This window comes from Gadus macrocephalus, chromosome 2 (genome assembly GCF_031168955.1).
Source record: "Gadus macrocephalus chromosome 2, ASM3116895v1".
Lineage (NCBI taxonomy): Eukaryota > Metazoa > Chordata > Actinopteri > Gadiformes > Gadidae > Gadus > Gadus macrocephalus.
Window position 1 is genome coordinate 16,399,543 of NC_082383.1, and position 15,491 is coordinate 16,415,033.

Here is a 15,491-nt window from a genome sequence, read left to right on the forward strand (position 1 = left end):
TACCTATTAGAGGAAAATAAAAAACGGTATTCAATAACTAATCTTCATCATGTATTACTTTACAGGCAAGAATTCAAAGTCTGGATCTGCAAATGTCGCATCATTTGCTCCAGCTCTGCCTGACACGCGACCCCAGCCTCATGTTCGACCTGCTCACCATGTCATCCACAGATCCTCCTCCATCAGGCCCTCAAGTGAGAGATAAACCCACCTGGTGCATCTGCCACAACTGCAGGGAAATGCCGACGGACGTGGAGCGCAAGTGCTGTGGGCAACAACCTCACTCATGTATAGCAATGCTGCCCCACATCGAGGCATACATTCTGCAAGAGGGGCACCTGCGCCTTGCAATCAGAATCTGGAACGATGTGCGGGCTTTGAATGACCTTCCAGACCCAGGGGAAAGCAACAAACAATTTCGCTATGCTGCATACCGACAGTTTGTTGTGTGGCAATATGGGGCACTGGGAGCAGGGAACAGAGTGGTCCTACCCAGTTGCTGTGTGTGGAAGATAAGAGACCGCTTTCCAGATCCACACGGACAATATAAAGGCTTCATCCCAAACAGGTTGCAATGAACAAACAGTTTATTTGTATCTGTGTGAACGTTTTTTATATAATGTACATCGTTTTTATTTATATTTTTTCCCCAGGAGTAATTAAAAATGCAGAGTCCTTTTGTTTTTATATTATGTTTGAATAAAAAAAGGAAAATTACTTTTCATTTGTTATTATTACTGATATCAAGACATAACATTTATCATCTCTGTAAATGCTGCACTAAATAATTACAACCAATGTCGGGTGACAATATATCTTTTTTTATTGAATATAAACAAGTACAAACATGGTCAGAAACATTGTCCTGGGGTCCAGTTTTCGCAGATAGGTCTGGCTCTGCACGTGGCTGCATAGGCTGTGGCAACTCACACTTTTGGCAGTGAATGTCCTTGGGAGAGAAAATCACAAGACACACACAATAAACAACGGTATTAGGGGTTTTAAACAGCTGCAGATAAAAAGCTAAACAGTAGCTCTGTAGCTAACAGCTGAGTCGGAGCCTTCAGTCAACTGAAGCAGACAGTCTAGCGGGGCGAGCAGACTATTCCCTGAACACAAAAATAGACTTCTTCTGAACACAAATATAAAATAAACAGGAAACAAGACGAAAGCTTACCTGTCCAAGAGAAAAACGGCAACCATTGCGTCACTTTTCAGGCCATACCACTCCCTCAGCTTTCGCCATCACTGAAAAGCGAATCCAATATTTATCCTCGTTTTTCCTCGAGCTCTCTCCAAATTTTTTTTTGTTGCTGCCTTTTCATTTTCGGTCTTTCTTTTTCTTGCCTTTTTAAAAGGATGAACCGGGGCAAGTAACGGTGGCAGTGGTAACTTCTGTTTGTCTTCCATCGTGTTGACGTTGTAGGTTCACTAGGTCTAGTCCACTGTCATGAACTACTATATGACAACAACGCTTTCTTTGCCCTCCGTGAACGCGCTCAGGCCGGCTCAGGCTCATACACAGAGGGGAGAGAACGCGCAGGCTTGTGATTGGTTCTTTAGATTCGGGGTACAATGTCTCCGATTGGTAAGCATTTTAACAGGTTTATAGCCGATACAGAATTCGTTTTTGTTTCGCTTCTTTTTCATTGCCCATAAGTTATTTATTGCTGTCAGGATGTAGAAACCAATTTCAACAACATATTAAAAAGTGCATATCACTGGAAATCGTACAGTATGCCTTTAACTTCCGAATTAAATTAAATTCCGAATTAACTTCCATTAACTCCATTAACTTCCAAAGTCTGAGATTTGTCCTTTACTTGACATGAATGGCGTTGAACACGGATATATAACACACATATCATTGAAATAGCTGGAACAGGCACGCACGTATTGATTACCTGAATGATTATGGGAGACCTACGTAATTTTCATAATATTGTAAATTGTCTGATATTAACATTTCAGTTGCGTTGGTAGGTATTTCATTTTCATTTGCTTGTTTAGCTATGTATGACAGGGTTATGGTTAGCTATGTATGACAGTTGACAATGTTGGTGTATTACAATTCAATATTTGGGTAGGCTACTCCAACTTCGTTGCTGGTCGATATGTAAACATTTACTTTTATATAAATTATTGATTGCATTCTTTGTAAAATAGTTAGTTGGAAGGAATCTGTTTCTTAAGCAATAACATTGAACTGAAATTTTTAGGCCTACATACGTTTACTATGTTACTATGGTATTATATGGAGCAATCTTACATATTTATGAAGTTTCCAGATCAATAAAGTTCTATCTCTTTTTATTTGAACTGCCTGTATGTCCTCTTGATTATAGTATTACAGTGTGTACCTTGGTTATCAGCTATCATAGAATGGTGTCCAAATGGCTGCATGTGTAATGTATTTATATGTTTTTTTACATGTTGTGACTGTCTGAGTTTGTGATGTGAGTCTATGGTCTTGTATATACATGTTTCATGTATTTATATGTTTTTTACATGTTGTGACTGTCTGAGTTTGTGATGTGAGTCTTTGGTCTCGTATTTATATGCATGTTTCATGTATTTATGTTTTTTACATGTTGTGACTGTCTGAGTTTGTGATGTGAGTCTTTGTTCTATTGTGTCTCGTATTCATATACATGTTTTGACTGTCTGAGTTTGTGATGTGAGTCTATGGTCTTGTATATACATGTTTCATGTATTTATATGTTTTTTACATGTTGTGACTGTCTGAGTTTGTGATGTGAGTCTTTGTTCTATTGTGTCTCGTATTCATATACATGTTTTGACTGTCTGAGTTTGTGATGTGAGTCTATGGTCTTGTATATACATGTTTCATGTATTCATATGTTTTTTACATGTTGTGACTGTCTGAGTTTGTGATGTGAGTCTTTGGTCTCGTATTTATATGCATGTTTCATGTATTTATGTTTTTTACATGTTGTGACTGTCTGAGTTTGTGATGTGAGTCTTTGTTCTATTGTGTCTCGTATTCATATACATGTTGTGACTGTCTGAGTTTGTGATGTGAGTCTTTGTTCTATGTTCCCACTCTTGGCCTGCACCTTGACGTGGTGAGTGGGCTTTAAACTAAGCCAGGCCTTTTATATTTTTTCGTTTGTTATTCACAGTCTATCTTATTAATGATACAAAGCCTTAATTAAACCCCTTCTCTTCTGTTTGCAGAAACTGGAAACTTCAGAGTATATTTTATCTTAAGTTAGATAATCTTTTTTTGTTTCCTCATCAGATCCCAGTCCATCATGCTCCTCTACTTGTCTGCCGTGCCACCATCATGCCTCATGCATCACCTCTCAGCGCCTACCCAGCTGCATCTTATTCCATTTCGAAAAAGCGAGCATCTCACCAAGCAAAGTTTTGCTAATGCCTGCTCAAGTTATTTAAATACTTCATTCTATGGATATCTGAAAATATTTACAGATGGTTCTAAAGATCCCAAAGGACAATGTGGTATTGGCATATATATTCCAGAATTTGAAAAAGGATATGGATATAGAGTGGGTGACTTTATCCAACCCAGTCGCCAAGAAAAAACGTCAGTGGTGTACGTTTCCATGAACACTGGATACGTAGCATTTCAACGTAAAAAATAGCGTGTTATACCTACAATATCCACGTGTGCCGCTGTGGAGGCGGGTTTCGGGGTTTGGGTTTCACGGCTTTCGCGGCAAATTGTGGACACGATTGTTTAGGGGGGGGGGGAGACTGTTGTTGACCGGGGAGGGGGGGGGGGAGGAACACGTTTGTTGAGGGGGGACGACGGCACACGATTGTAGGGGGGGGGGGACACGTTAGTTGAAGGGGGGGGGGGGGGGGGGGACACGTTTGTTGAGGGGGGGGAGACACGTTTGTAGGGGGGGGGGGGCACGCTCGACAACGAGAGTTGGTTTTTATTGAACGCTCGACAACGAGAGTTGGTTTTTATTGAACGAGACTTCAACACGGAACAGCTGCGCGAAACGATGGTCACGTCACTCTCGGTGACGGTGTCGACAATAATGAACACACGAACAATGTTAATAGAACAACACACAACCACATAACATCCCGAACCCATTAACCCCACTTAATCCTAACAACAAAACAAGTTAAAAAAAGCCCCATTTGTCAACTGAGAACCCCAATTCCCAGAATCCCCCGCGGCTCCGGAACACGGCGTAGCTTATATTAATCTTTATTATCTGAATGGGAAATGCAATATTTTAGGACCGATTCACCGTTAAACGTGTTTCTAATAACATTTCTAGCGAGAAATATACTTTTTAATTGCATAATCTTCAGTCAGTGATTGTGTCTGATCTTTAGTTTTATAGTTATTAGGAGTTGATCGGCTCGCTCGCATGTTTCAACGACGTCAGGTTGCTTTCGCTAAACTAGCAGCTCACGTGCTTCCTGCGTTTGTGTTATTAAACTGTTACTTTATGTAACTTTTAATGATATCATCTTGTTAGAAACACGTATATCTGAGAGCCAACCCAGTCGCCAAAATCATACCTACGTTGACAGTGTACGTTTCGTGAACACTGGATTACGTCGCATTTCAACATAAAATAGCGTGTTATACACACACACACACGCACGCACATGCACAGACACACACACACACAAGCACACACACGCACGCACGCACAGACACGCAGACACAGACACAGACACACACACACACACACACACACACACACACACACACACACACACACACACACACACACACGCACACACGCACACGGTGCATTTCGCTGCTAAAACCACAACAAAAAAATATTCCCTCAAATATTATTACTTTCAAAACGTTGGCCAAAACGGCCAATAATATCATTTTTTTTTGGGATGCTTCTAGGACATTTTGGGTGGATTTTGAACGGTATGTGGGGGGCACGTTTTTTGCAGGACCTGGCAACCCTGCGCTGTTGCCCGAGATCTGGATCCACCGCGGCGTGGTGCCGTCTCCTTTTGACCTTTTGACCCCAGACTTCTGGGGGAATAGCTGAATCAATTCATTAGTCAATCAGAAGCATGTAAATATCTTTCCGGTGGTGTAAGAGGACAAACAAGGTATCCTTCAACATCTACGCTTCCAGGCGATTGCAACGGTGCCACACATGAGCATATTCGAACATGTTTAATGGTAGTAATTAGCTGTCGAAATTGGAGGCCTTAATCAATACTGAGCAGCTATTGATTTGCTTCCCGATAAAGATTTGTCACAAATGACATGTTATTTAGCATCTACACGTTGAGCTGAGTCCAATGACACCAAGAACGACACTCTAGCTAATGGTAACATGTATTTTACATGGTACACCTAGGTCTAGGACATGATCTCGGTGTAGCAAGAGGCCGAGCTTGATCTCATTGGACTCAGCTTAACGTGTAGATGCTAATTAACATGTAATTTGTCAAAAATCTCCATCGGGAAGCAAATCTATAGCTGGTCATTATTGATAAAGGCCTCCAAAATCGACAGCTAATTACTACCCCGAAACATATTCAAATATGATCATGTGTGGCACTGTTGCAATCGTCTCGAAACGTAGATGTCAAAGGACACCTTGTTTGCTCTGCTGCACCACCAACGGGAAGATATTTTCATACTTCTAATGGATTGATTCATATTTTAAGGTTCTCGGAGTGAGACTTTAAGTGGCTGCAGCAGAAGTGTTGAGACGAAAGATGATATCAAGAGATTTATAGAATATTCCCATTCACATTATGATTCTTCGTCGTAACATCCGACCAAACATCCTTTACATTCACAGAGCGAAGATTATGAAAGTCCAGGCTCAGCAAGTGCTCCATCTCGTTGCACCTGCACCCAGCGGCTCGCTTGCAAGATTTTGGCCTGAAGTTCTTCCCAGACCTATACCCTAACAGTCCAATATGCATATCTGAGAATCAGGCCTCTCTTCAATAATGACAAAATGTAATTCACTTTTTGTTATCTCATAAGCGGCGTGGTGCCGGCTCCTTTTGACCTTTTGACCCCAGACTTCAAAGACGTGGCCATAGGCCAGCGGTGTCTACACACATTAAGCCACAAATGTACACCTCCATCCCGCAAAAAATGGGGCCTAGAAACTAACCTCTGTCTTATGTAAATTGACTGTACTGTTGGAGGTCACGCCCCTTTTCCAGCCTTTTCGAGATAGCTAGGGATGCTAAAATGTTGACACACATTTCCCGGGGCCCCGAGAACGACATATGCAAGATTTGTAGTTCTAGCCCATAGAGAAAAAAAGTTTTCCCAAATGGACTGTCATTTGGACAAAGCCCCTTCAGAAGTGTTGCCTGCGAGACCTAATGGTTCAGAATGTGGTGGAAAAACAGTTTTTGAGATAGGAAGGTCCTACCGCCCTGAAATTTTAATACCTTATTCTAGGGCCTAACTGGGACCTCCGCACCGAAACTTGGCGGTCATCAGGGCGGTAGGACCTTCCTATCTCAAAAACTGTTTTTCCACCACATTCTGAACCATTAGGTCTCGCAGGCAACACTTCTGAAGGGGCTTTGTCCAAATGACACTCCATTTGGGAAAACTTTTTATCTCTAAGGGCTAGAACTCCAAATCTCGGATATGTCGTACACGGGGCCCCGGGAAATGTGTGTAAACATTTTAGCATCCCTAGCTATCTTGAAAAGGTCGGCAAAGGGGTGTGACCTCCAACAGTACAGTAAATGTACATAAGACAGAGGTTAGTTTCTAGTCCCCATTTTTTGTGGGATGGAGGTGTACATTTGTGGCTAAAGGTGTGTAGACACAGCTGGCCTGTGGCCACGTTTTTGAAGTCGGGGGTCAAAAGGTCAAAAGGAGCCGGCACCACGCCGCTTATGAGATAACAAAAAGTGAATGTGTATTTCTCTAATAGCTTTTTGTCATTATTAAAGAGAGGCCTGATTCTCAGATATGCAGGTTGGATGGCTACGGTGTAGGTCTGGGAATAACTTCAGGCCAAAATCTTGCAAGCGAGCCGCTGGGTGCAGGTGCAACGAGATGGAGCACTTGCTGAGTCATTTCCTGTAGGGCCGGAGCCACAGGTTGAAGCGTATGCGTCCTATGAGACCCCCTTTGATATATAAGAGACCTCAAAGTAAAGCTTACTTAAATGTCGTCGACCCAGTCACCTATTGCATCACTTCCTTTAGGGCTTCGGCCTCCTAATTGATCATTGTAGTATAATTGAATGCCCTCTTTCATATATATGATACCTCCACCACTGGGACGTGGCAACAATTCTCCAAATCCATATGGGGAGGGGGGGGTGATGCTTGTGGACAGTAGGGTTGTACACTAGACATAAATAGGAAGAAAACTCAGGAGAAGGAATGACCTCTCATAAATATTTATTTAATAAATTGTTTCAAATAACCCTGCCTCGTTAAATCAATGAGCTTGGTGTTTTGCTTTCAAAAATAGGTTATAGAAGAAGTCTAAACTGCAGAAAATAAAAACATCCAAGCTGCCTTTTAAGGATACCTTGGAATATCCGTCTATTTTTTAACCATCGGACACTAGTTTACGACAAAAACAACACAATTTACGGCAGCTCATTTGCCGCGTGGTTTTTAGAGCCATGTAAGGATTAGAGGGGCTGGTGGATAGCAACCACCATAGCAACCATGACGGTCAAGTGACTGGATTCAGCCCCGTTTAAAAAAATAGAATACCACCCTCAGGAGATTAATGATATTTAAATGATTATGACCATGAAGTCTTTATTTGCATGGGTTTACATTTCGTTCTGTGTAGCATGGAAAAATCGGAGAAACACTCCCATTCGGAATGCATTGGTTTACATTTCTTTCTTTGGAGCACAGTTATTTTTATTTATTTTCAGTTTTTGAGGAGGTGCTTCAAAGATGCTAATTTTTCTGCAATAATCCAAAATCAAATGGAAAAACCCGTTGGCTTTTTGTCAAGGGAACCCAGGGCGACGCTCACTTCCGGGTTGGCCAACACACGTCATCCCTCCACCACTATACTGTAATAACGCATGTTGAAGTTGAATGATAATGAATTAATTTATTCTTTATTCTGCCTTAGTATTCATTCATTTGGCAGCGAAATGCAGTGTGTGTGTGTGTGTGTGTGTGTGTGTGTGTATAACACGCTATTTTATGTTGAAATGCGACGTAATCCAGTGTTCACGAAAACGTACGTGTTTCTAACAAGATGATATCATTAAAAGTTACATAAAGTAACGGTTTAATAACACAAAAGCAGGAAACACGTGAGCTGCATTTCCCATTCAGATAATAAAGATTAATAAAGATCATACACATTCACTGACTGAGGATTATTCAAGGGAAAAGTACATTTCTCGCTAGAAATGTCATTAGAAACACGTTAAATGGTGAATATGTCCTAAAATATTGCATCTCCCATTCAGTTAATGCTGGGTTTTTCGTATCATATGCACATATGCACGCGAAATGGACGTATCCGCCCTCCACAGTAGTTAATGCTGGGTTTTGCGTATCGTATGCACACGAAATGGTCATTGGGCGTATGTAGGCTACTGCACGCATCTTGAAAGTGTCAAACCGTGCGATCTGTGCGCATATTGGTGAGACTGGAAAAGCTGTCATATTCTTAGTTATCACAGACAATTTTTAACAATAAATGTTCTGTACGGAGCTCCTTAAGGGACAATAGGGAGAAAGCTCCCGGACAGAACCTTAGATGGAAGTCGTGCTTAGTGACAAATCACGACAAATACTTCCAATTGATATGCATGAGTTTGAAAATTGTGCTTTTTGACACGAACATTTAGAAATACGTGTACCTGATCACGTTTCAATAGATTAAATAACGTGACAATGTCACCTATTTTCGTGAGCCCGGGATGCCTGTACGCCGGCCATTATCGCCCGATGAAATATTCTTCGTCATATCTATCAAACCAAACATCCTTCACATTCGCCGAACGACGATTATGAAAGTAAAATGCACATTTCTCGCTAAAAATGTTTACATAAACACTTTTAATGGTTTAACTATGCTAAAATATCATATTTTCCACCCAGGATAAAAAGTATGTCCGCCATTTTCACAGAAGAATATCCTAAAAACTATCCAATAGGAAAGATGCTCACAGCGTCTATTAGAGACGTAGTGAGGCACCCCCCATTCCGTATGCAGAAGACGCCGAAGGGTACCTTTACCGTCACCGAGCGAATAAAAAGGGTACCTTTCCCGTCAGTCACCGACGCTAAAGGGCCTTTGCCAACAGTCGGTATTTGACGTTCTCGGAGTGAGACTGTGTTGTTCCGGTTGGCACGAACAGTGCCACAAGCATACAGGCCATGGGTCCTCATCTCCTCCAAGAGACCTACCCCGGTGTAAAAATTGTCCATGTAGATGGACAGGTGAGAGCCGTAATATGGTCTGGCTAAATCCATAACCACACGATGTGCCAGGCCCTTCTCTCCTGACCCTTCACAACCAGCATAGACCTGGAAGTTGGTCACATATCCAGTGGCGCTCTCAGCCATTACCCACACCTTGATACCCCACTTTGTAGGCTTCATGGGGAGGTACTGCCTGAAGGAGAGACGCCCTTTGAATTTAATCATGCTCTCATCCACAGACACGTTGCCATCCACCTCATAAAGTGCCTGGAATTGAGCCAGGAGGTAATCTAGGAACCAGCGCATTTTCCACATCTTGTCATCTCTGTTGACTGCTGCCTGGTTGTCCTGGAGGTGTAGATACCTGAAAATGCAGAAATAGACACAGATCTTAGATGAAAGCACAATATCAAACAAAGTTACCTTGGATGAAAGCATAATTTAAAATATTATCATAATTGCTGTGCGTTGTAACATAATATTCTGTCTATATTGTTAATTACATTGGACTGTAAGCTACTATTTATACTTGTATGTGATTGAATAAAAATACTATGCAAAAAAACTGTCTGTGTTTTAAATTACATGCACTTGTATGTGATGACTACTGAATAAAAGTATTATGCATAATACAAATACAATTGCATTCCATCATAAGAAGTAGCGTAATTAAAAGATACAGGCTATAATTTGGGAATGTATAGTAGCCTAGGCCTTATTGTTCTGGAGATCGCAGTTAGGTGTGAAATTCCAAAGAAGCTCTATTCTTTGGAAGAGTTGTATTGCTAGTCTGGAGATCGCACTTAGGTGTGACATTCCAGAGAAGCTTATCTGATTTTACGCACCCGGGTGCTTTACGCATCTCCGGGACAGTAATACATATCTTACATATAAACTGTCGTAATTTCTTATTACAGCATCATCACAACCAATAAGTATTACTATTGTCCTTACCTCCAGATGACCGCAAATCTGTCCCGGGACATATTTCTGGCGAATTGCGTCCGAAAGAGATTCTTACTCTGTCGCCAGTAATCTCTTCGCACCGGCAACACAAGCAGCCCCAATCCCATACAGATACCAATAAAGGTCTTCATCTCCGGCACAGTTACCGGAGACCACCTTGCCGTCTTCGCTCTGGTCGGTGTTTGTTCGACCTGGTCTCTATATCGGTTTGTCTCTGTGACGAGATGTGTCCAAAGTTCCTCCTTAAAAATCTTCTCAAATGCCTGTAGCGGTGTGGCATCTTGAGGCAAATCGAGCTTCACCCCTGGTGTCCTGTTGAAGGCACTCCGTCGATTTCGATGGTAGTTGTCCGTCTTCCAGTTGGTCTGGAAACCCTCAAACTCCCCTAAATCATCTTCTTCTTCCTCGTCGTCATTCACGAACATGTGCCTTAACCATAATTCCCGGTCAATCGGTTCGTATTCGTCATCAAAGTACTCAGCCTCATCAACATCTTCGAAGCCGAGAAACTCCTCGAAATCGCTACCGTCAGAAAAGTCTTCAGTCTCAAATTCCGCCATACTTGCTTGAAGAAATTTCTGAACTAAACTCACGAGGAACAAGTTGACACCTATATGTGTCTATTCTGATGCATTTCATTGGCCCAGAGGCCGACACTTTGGGCAAAAACCCGCCTTATACAGAAAAACGACACAAACGCTTTCCCGTCCTTAAAGGTAGAATGACGCAACAGCGCCCCCGGCTTTAAAGGTAGAACAGCGGCAATGCTTTCCCGGCTTAAATGGGTTAATATTCACACTACATCCCTCCTTGCGCATATGCTTCAGCCATGCGCATTAAATTAACCAATCCTAACAACGGTGTAGTGCAACCAAGTTGAAGTTCCTTTCCTGAATCATCTGTACATAAACCAATCTATTGTGAAGAGAAATGAAGACCAGTAAATACAAAACCAAAGGTCGATAGTGGTGGGTCTATACAGCCGTCTTGAGACCACGCTGTTCTTAAATGCAGTAAACCGTAAATGTTTCATGATTCAGTATACCTGTGTGTCGTAACTTATCAGAGTAACAAATATCAGTCTATGAAACGCTGACGTTGTATCAAAGCGTTACAGCAGTAGCATTGGCATTTGAAAGGTGAACCCACTACTTCTGAATCTAAATTGAGCCTATATTGTCCCTGGCGAGCAGATGTATCGCTAATCCAATCGCATTTGATGTTGTCCACACTTTGATTCACTCCTATGTACATTGCATACCACATCAAACGTGTATACGCCTTATTCTCTGCCTTTTGCATACCACATCAAACGTGCATATGTCTTAGCAAAGTGAAGTAAAGTAAAACCCAGTTTTATCTTTACTTATTTTATAGCTATACATGTCCCGGACACGTCCATTACTATTTCCAAAACAGTTTTTTTAGCTACGCAGGTCCCAGACCTAACTATACCATTACATGAACAGTATTTATTATTATAATTATCTAGTTTTTTGTTGGTCAACATCAAATCGATACATTAATTCAACCTTCTGACTTACTGACTTACTTGATTTCTCCCCGTGTGAGCCCGTGATTGACAACTCTCCCAGAGCCTCCCCATGAGCTCCACCGTCACCACTCCCCGTGTGAGCCCGCGATTGTCAACTCTCCCGGAGCCTCCCATTGAGCTCCACCGTCACCACTCCAGAACACTGCAGGAACGATTAGTCGGTTGACGTGTGGCTCGGAGGCTCCCAAGGAGTGCCACAATCCTACGTCTTGACACCTGGTGCAGTTGACATGTGGCTCGGGGGCTCCCAAGGAGGGCCACAATCCTACGTCTGACACCTGGTGAATTTTGAGCTAGGTCAATCAAAACCGTCTAAACTAGGTAGAATAAAGAGTCATCCAAACTCACAACAATTATGCACATCTGGGTATTAAATATATGGTGATATTTTATAAACAAAACAAAAACTGAACCTAAAAGAAAAATTCAGAAGTTATCGGTTGAAACAAATGTTATTGTAATTGAACTACAGCAGTTGAGCTAACTCCTGCCTTGTGCACCGGTTAAAACCATGTGCACCATCTATTAATTAGACATATTATTCTAGCAGTTGAACCCTGTGTCTATTTGAACCAGCCTGGTTCTCTACCTGTCTAGCTACACAAAACGCATGAAAATAGACAGAAGGGCTCAGCAACCTGGAAAAAATAATAATTACTGTCAGTGTTTGGCATTCGTTCCTGCTTATACTGCCATTACCTGGAGAGAGAGAGAATTAAGATCAATGCACAGAAGTAAAACGATGAGTGTTGGGCAACTTGTAATGCCTGTTTTGCCACCTCCTGAAGAGAAAAGAGAATATTTGTAGTAATGTTAACAATTAAAATGATGAATGTCGGGCATCCGTCACTGCTCGGGTTGCAAAGGCCTGACGAGAAAAGAGAACAAATTTAGTACAAATGCAAAACATTTATAGATCGTTTAAACTATTAATGTTGGTGAATCAAAAAAAATTGATTACAACCTACACAAATACTCGTGTGTACGATATTAACAAGGGACTGGCTTTCCGTATTTCAGCACCCAGACACACAGGCCCCCAAATATACAAACAAATATACTAAATGTACATCCTGGTTCCAAAACATGACTAGACTAGGGTTGGGAGGGGGCAAGGGGGAGAAAGAACAATAAGATAAGACTTCAATTTAACTGACAATAGGAAGGGGTATAGCCTCCTTCTTTCAGCAATATGAATAAGGGAGTGTGGGAAGAGAGCGTTTGAAGGTACAGACTAGGTGTGTTCGTCTTTAAGTTGCAGGGCTGTGTGATCTGCAGGGAAATCAATAGGTCTTTGTCTATGAAGTTGATGTGGCATAGGGGGTGTATAGAAATGTATTAGATCCCTCTGATTCAGTATGAATGTTAAAGTCAAGAGGGGTTTTGAACGGCTGTTTAATGCGTTACCCTATTGTTGCAAGTCAAATTTGGTCTCGTCTGGTGGGGGCAGACAATTAAGGGGATTCTTGAGCTGGATGGGGGGATAACAGTAGATCGGCTTCTTGGAAAGCAGGGGGTTGTCCAGTTGGGACTTATAATAGTTATATTCTTGTGGTGCAGTTGGAGATGTTGAGATGTAATTGCGAATAATCTCGTGTTAACGAGTAGGGGGCACTACCAAGAACTACAAATATAGCGGCGGGGCAAACTACATACGTATCAGCCGATAAAAGAAACTTCTCTGAGTTCTATCTGTCCGGCTGATATCTGGGGTACCTTATGGCATAAGGCTACCACTTGACCGCAATTTTCTGATCAACTACACTCTTTCTCCGCATTTCTCCGTGTACATTTATATATACACAGATAGTCCTATGAGATCCTCGGATGAAAAGGGGAACTACAAACAGAAGTTATTGTTAGTTTTAAACAGCCACAGAGAGAGAGAGAGAGAGAGAGAGAGAGAGAGATGTCGTGGGAGGGATGGGGGGTCTTTACGAGGAGGTTTTGCTGGAGGAAGAGTGTTTGTCGGGGGTTCACTAAGATAGATGAGAGGAGGAGGAAAAGAACTTCAATTCAACTATCAAATAGAAAGGCGTGTGGCCTTCTTCTTTAAGGAAGTGAGGGGAAGAGAGTGTTTGAAGGCATTCATGAAGGGGGTGCGGAAGGAGGGGAGGGGGGTGTTGGACGGGATCTGAAGAGGGAGATGAAAGGGTTTCAAGGGGAGGGAGGTGTAAGAGGGGTAGATTACCAGGGGCGTGCGGAGGGAGGGGGGAGAGGGGGGCGTTGGATTCATCGAAGAACTTCAAATATGGCGGCGGGGCAAACTACATACGTATCAGCCGACTACAGAAACTTCTCTGAGTTCTATCTGTCCGGCTGAAAACTGTGGTAACTTATGGCATAAGGCTACCACTTAACCGCAATTTGTGTTCTCAGTACACTCTGTTTCTGCGCTGTGTGTACATTTATATGTACACAGATAGCCCTATGAGATCTTTGGATGATAAGGGGAACTACAAATAGAAGATACCGTTGTTAAAAATAGCGACAGAGAGAGAGAGATGTGTCGTGGGAGAGGCTGGGGGTTGGATTTACGAGGAGGGTTTGGCGTGAGGAAGATTGGTGGTGGGGGGTTCATTAAGACAGTGGAGGAGGAGAAGCGGAGAGAGAGACGGGGTTGGAGAGAGAGGAAATGGAAGGCCAGTGAGGGGACGGGGTGTTAGACTGGGCCTGGAGGGGGGTGGTGGGGACTTTAAGAGTGTAAAGGGTTAGGAGGGACTCGTAGATTAATAATTAATCGTCTTTTATCACAAAATACCAACAGACTTGAATGTAAAATGTAAGCATGCAGTCTTGGATGGTATTTACTCTGAACGTCCGCTATGGAGCTACTGCTTAGGAACACAGACCGTGCCGGCCTCAGGAAAGTTCAGAAGAATGGGAGAAGTGAAAGATAATAAGGATTGGAACTCTCGTTAATGTTCTATTGTGGCTCGATCTTCACAGAGACCGATAGTGGAGGACTTCACCTCGCACCCATAACCATGAACAATCGTTAACGACGAGTACTCAAAACAACTCAAGTGTAAAGAAGGGGGGAGGGAGGGCCTTCAGAGTTCCTTGCAACCGTTGATCTACACGTGTTGTTATGCTTTTTAAGTCGAGGTCTAGGCCTCTGGAGCAGCACGACCGGACAGTGGCTAAAACAAACTTACACCTAAATGTTCTTATAACCAATCCTATTGCAGATTTAATCTTTAAGGCAATAGTTTCTACTTACCTCAGACGTGTGTGGCCTGTGGAAGTTATTTTAGCGTCGCGCCCGCCGGGATTCTCGGGACTTTCTTCCAAACGTCGAGGGTCACCAAATTATTGCAGCATTCTTGAAGAAAGTTGTCCAATCCCGGGTTGCTTTTAACTCACTTTATTTTTTATAAAGTAGGCATGTTTCGGTATGGTAAACTATGAAGCTTAAGGGAGGGAATTGTATCTAACGCGTGGAGAGGAAAATACCGTGATCTACTTCAAGCCACCGGGCTTAGGCCCAGTGGCTCTCTGCCGTCTACCTATTGATCTCTGGCCTCTTCACTTCGAATCATCGGATAGAGGACGTCAAGTGGGCGTGGCCTATGCAGTGGGCGTGGCC